At 40.7% G+C, this 5634-nt stretch overlaps 1 long non-coding RNA gene across 1 annotated transcript in view; it reads right to left on the minus strand.

The window, feature by feature from the left end:
• Window positions 1-486: 486 nt before the first annotated feature.
• LOC116042370 overlaps window positions 487-5634 on the minus strand; it is a 53846-nt gene continuing 48698 nt past the window's right edge. Inside the window, exon 6 of the long non-coding RNA XR_004103199.2 lies at window positions 487-892. This is a non-coding gene — a long non-coding RNA (uncharacterized LOC116042370). The remainder of the gene's footprint in view (window positions 893-5634) is intronic.

The raw sequence follows: 5634 nt of genomic DNA on the forward strand, positions 1-5634 counted from the left end.
GATGTTTTTGTTACTTTTTGTTACTTTTCCCGACGTTTTTGTCACTTTTTTCGATGTTTGTCGATTTTTTTCTGCAATTTCTTTTACGGTTTTGTTGGTGTTTTTGAAGTTGTTTAAGCTTTTTCTGACATTTGTCACTTTTTCCAATGTTCTTTTATCAATTTTTTTTTCAAATGCTAAAAAATTGAATAGAAAACCCGAATTCAATGAAAGTAGTGAACTGATCATTTATTTGACTTGTGAAGAGTGTTGTATGGAACCATCCACGTTATTTCTTTTTGAAAAATTGGTTGAAAGAAACCCAAATTTCTAATATAGAAACTTTTTGAAAATGGGTAAGATTTGACCCAACAACAGGTGGGTTAAGTGGAGACACTGTTATTGTGGAGTGATTTTGTAAGGCAGGTTAAGTTTGATTTAATACTCCCTCCATCATTTAATCATGTTAAACACACAAACATGGAGGTGATTTGTTGGCTGTCACTTTGTTCCATTTCTAATGTGCGCCAGACTGTCAGCTAAATGGATCAAGCCACTTGGATGTTCCGGCTCCTTTTCCGTTTTAAGCTATTAATCCTGGCCTGTCTTTGTGCTTCTGCCTTGTCGGATTTTCAAGACAGAAACCAAAACAGCTTCAGTTTGTTTCCTTTGGAGAAATTTTAGTTGCTGCCCACAGTGCCCAGAAGTAAACAACTTGTAGTCAGTGTATAAAATTCTATGAAACCTGGCACTTGACACAATATCTAGTGGTCAGGTTTCCATTCTCACCTGTTCAGGCATGAGATTTCCCTCTGATGATGAGTGTGGGAACCTGGTTGTCATCCATGACAGAGTTTTCATATCCTCAGTGTGTCTACAGTTCCATCAATCCACTTCTAATCTGATTCCTCATCTAAAGAATTAAAAGGAGAAGCAGAGTGTGTGGCAGAAGTGAGTAAAAGTACAAACACCAGTAATGATTACACCTCAACACACTTTGTGCGAGCAGTTATAAAAGACTCACATCATTGTCCCACCCAAACAAATGCTCAAATTTGCCTCATACATCTTTATATATAAATGTTTTACTTTTTTTTTTTTTTTTATATTTTACAGTATGTGTACTATTCTTTGACCCTTGTACTTCTTAGTAATGGTCACTTGCAATGTTGGTAATCTAGGAATTACTAAACTGTCAATTAAGTTTTTAAAATGTCAATACAAATTAAATTCCTCCCAAACGTAACATTCTGAAGCATATTCAAAGTACTGTTGCAAACTTTGGACCTCTACAAATGCTAACTTTTTGTTCAAACATGGCATGACATTTCCATATTTTAGTGCCACCCAACCAACAGGATCATAATGTTATAATAGGGACCCTTTTTGTCCTTCATTTTGTCCATGTTATTTCACTTTATGCTCATTTATTAGTCCCCTCACATTGGCATTTCCAGTTTGTTTCACTCCAAACCAAGTAGTAGGACAAGTCAAAATAACTTTAAATGTGAATGAGACCGAAGCAACAACAGGGAGAGACAGACAGACATTCAGAGGAGGAAATACAAACAAACGTTTGACAAGTAAAACTGTCACAAGGCTTCTGGGATTGAGCCTTTTGACAAATAAAGGTAGGAGGGAAAGATAAACAAGTCAAGCTGAAAGGAGGAGCAGTCAAGCGCTCAAGCAGGCATACGCAATCACACACCCACATACATTTATATATAGACTCATGCGTCTGCTGATGCAGCTGCACACGTTCACTGAAGGACAGACGCAATAACAAAGCAGGAGGTACACTAAGGAGTCCAAACTACTCCACAAACCCTAAAAGAGTTAGAATTCAATAAAGGGGAGGGGAGGGGGTTGTATGTATTGAGGAAAAATGGAGGCAAATGAAAGACGTTCCCATGAATGCAAGCGTACGCATGCACACGTACGTATGTACGCACGCGCACGCACACACGTACACACACACACACACACACACACACACACACACACACACACACACACACACACACACACACACACACACACACACACACACACACACACACACACACACACACAGGCCCAGAAGTGCCAGCAGGTGATAGAATGATTGATTTATAGATAGATTGGTGGTTGTGTCCCAGCTGTCAAAGCCATCTACTCCCAGTGCATGGACTGCAATGCACAAACACAGCTGGAAGCAGGCAGAGGGGAACAGGTGATCAGGGCGAGAACAGTGCAGAGATAAATATCGAGTCACTGTGATAAGAGGTGGAAGGCATGAAAGGCAATGAATTTGAAGGATAAGAAACCAGCGGAGCAATTAGAGGTGGGGAAATGGAACAGAGGAAAGGAGAGAGGAAATAAGGGGCATTAAGTGGATGAATACGATGAATGGATGCAGTGAAAATGGATGGCTGTGTGTGTGTGTGCACAAAAGCTACAGAGTGTGTTTTCATTTGCTCTAGCGTAATGGTTACTATCAGATTTTTAGTGTGTGGGTGGTTATACCCATTGACTTATATATCGCCCACATCAATTTAAAGAAAGAACAATTTACTGTCTATTTCATAACACATGCTTTTATAACAATGCATTTTTGGGGGGGATGTTTTTGATTGAAGAGGAAAAAATAAATCGGCTGTTATGTATATCCATGGTGTTGGCTGCCTCCTGGCACTTATTTTTTTTTTTTAAGAAGCAGTATAGGAGTAGCAACTAAAAGTAAAAGTTAGAGTTATCAGTTTAACTGTAGTACATTTTATCATCAATGCATAATTATGTTGCTGCAAGCAGTATGGCTTAAATTACTTTTATGCATAATTCAGCCTAAAACTGAGGTGGACATTAAAGGGATAGTTCGGATATTTTGAAGTGGGGTTGTCTGAGGTACTTATCCATAGTCAGTGTATTAGCTACAGTAGATGGTTGGCGGCCTGCTCCCAGGTTGGAGAAGCAGGCAGGAGTACCGGCACGGAAACTAAGCAATATACTGCTGTGGATGGGGCACACGGCAAATGTATTTTAGCCACCTAAAAAATCAATATCAGTTAAAGTGTATGCTATATTTAGAATATTTTCACCGCTTTACCTTGCCATCAGACAGCCCTTTCAGATTGGGAACTGAAGTCACACAATAACACTAACTAACTAACTGATCGAGGCAGCGGTAGACCAGCAACTCCTGTGTTATGGGATGTAAAATGTTGTTTTTCTCAAAAGGAGTCAGGTGGCTTTAAAGAGAGCATAGATGGGTATAACGGCTTCAGTTCCCCATCGGAAAAGGCTGTCTGACGGAAAGGTAAAGCGGGTAAAATATTCTAAATATAGCGTACACTTAAACTGATACTGATTAGGTGGGCATTTTTTTAGTTGTGTAAAATATGTTTAGCTGCTGCCCCTGTCCACAGCAGTACATTGCTTAGCTTCCGTGCCGGTACTCCTGCCTGCTTCTCCAAACTGGAGGCGTGCCGACCGCCATCTACTGTAGGTAATACACTGGCTATGTATAAGTACCTCATTCAACCCCACTTAAAAAATCCAAGTGTTTGAGCCACACACATAAGAAAATTTCTAACATTACAAGCACTGCACATTTTCTTGACGTGAGTAACATTGAATTAAAAAACAACTCACTGGTGATGATTACATGGTTAATTGGTAAATTGGGGAATGAAAAGTGTGTAAAGCTAAATAATCTATAACAAAGCAGAATGGCCCTGTTATTTGTACATGTGAGCTGGGATGAATGTTGACCTACTGTATAGAAAGATACCGCAGTAGGGCTTGACACAATTTCATAGTCATAAACGGACAGAATTCGATTGTACATCATGTGTTTATACATGCACTGTCGATGTTTGTGGCTGTGCATCAAGGTGAGTGTGGCATCACTGTGAACAGTGATGAAAGGCGAGCAAACACGGTGAGAACACATGAATCAGAGTCAGAAAACTCCACCAACAACAGCCAAGTAAATGTGGACTAACAAACCAATCTGATAGCAGCTCAAAGAATGTCTATCAAACAAACTGAAACAAGAGGGAACAGAGAGATAAATCTGGTGGATAAATGCTTGACGGAAAACAAAAACATGCATTACACAAGAGCAAGGCACATAAACACCAGTTGGCTCTTGGTTTGGTGTGCGCTTTTGAGTCCATCTGTGTATGGAGGCATGAGTGTGTGAGTGAATATTTGGCCATAGTTAAATATGTGTTTGTGAGTGGTGTCCCAGCAGGACAGCGCTGTGTGCCAGCACTATGCTAGTTGAGAGCCCTGAACAAAGGTCTCGCTGGGAGGGACGTTTCGACTAAATGAAAGAGAAAGGAAAATGAGAGAGAAATGTTCAGGTGCATCAAAAGAAAAGTGTTTGGGTGATGGAGAATGAGAGCAGAGGAAAAAAATAACAGGGGAGTAAGTGCAAGAATGATAGGAAGAGCAGAAGAGGAAGAGAGATAGGGGGATTTGGCCCTTTTCCGTGGGTCTTGGTATCTCCAGTGAGCAGCACTGGGCCTCAACAGAGCACAGAGAGAGAGAGAGAAAGAGAGAGAGAGGTGGATCGGAAGGAAACACAGGAGGTAGTGGATGAGAAATGTCTTGTACTGGCTGGCTGGCTGGCTGTCAGACACCTGCCTGTGACTAACCAACCTCCTGCTACTCTCCCCCTCTCTGTCCAGTAGGGAGGAATGACTTTGGGCAGAAAGAGAGGCTGTTAAGATAGAAAGGACTCTGGAGAAAGCAGTGGGGTTTCCAGGTAATGATGTGTGAGGGCTAAACACAGACACGTTTTCAGAGAGCGGGAGAGGGCAGATAGCTCTGATAGGAGAGAGATGCCTCCCCTCAACACACTCTCCAACCCCATTGTCAGGAGGTGATGGTGTAGATGTGCGTGTTTAAAGTACTGCAGATACTTCACTTCCAATTTCAGACTACATGCCACTTCTGTCTCAATCCATCTCTCTGTCTGCCTCTTTCCACCTTTTGGAAATCTTGAAATCTCTCTATCTTTTCAGAAGAGCTCATACAGTAGGTCTTTGCTCTTTAAAATGTCACTCTATGTTCCCCACAGCATTACTGGTTCACAATAAACCAGTAAGAACACATCTCTATTTGAACTCTGTTCTCCTCACGATCACACTGAAGCTCTGACCTCTTCCTTTTCAGCATTTCTTTGTGGGTTTTTTTTTAGGTAGTTGTCCTTAACAGATAGAAAGAACATTGTGTCCATTTTTCCAACCCAGTTCTTATCTATTTCTCCAGCGCTGGGGATGTACCAGACAAGGAACATGTGGACACCAGACAAACCTTTGTCCAAGTGAGAACTAACTTTTTTTTAAATTTTATTTTGTCCAGCAACTTTAAAATAAAGCAACAATGCTTATCTAATGTACCTCAAAACAACAGCTTCAAAATCATTTTTTTTGCTACACTGACTTGCAATAGGGAGGATGGTGCCTGTGTTATTCCCCCTCTGTGTCCTGAACGCCTGTTCTTGCATGTCTTGCTAGTTTTTGATCTTAAGTAATGTAATGATAACATATTTACAACAGCGGTGTATAAGTGAAACTGTAGAGGCACCAAATCGCCAAAAAATACCAATGTTACGCAATGTTGCTTTAATACATCTTTTAAGTCTTTTGATATTCACTGTCGTTCATC

Source organism: Sander lucioperca, chromosome 9, assembly GCF_008315115.2.
Source record: "Sander lucioperca isolate FBNREF2018 chromosome 9, SLUC_FBN_1.2, whole genome shotgun sequence".
Taxonomy (NCBI): domain Eukaryota; kingdom Metazoa; phylum Chordata; class Actinopteri; order Perciformes; family Percidae; genus Sander; species Sander lucioperca.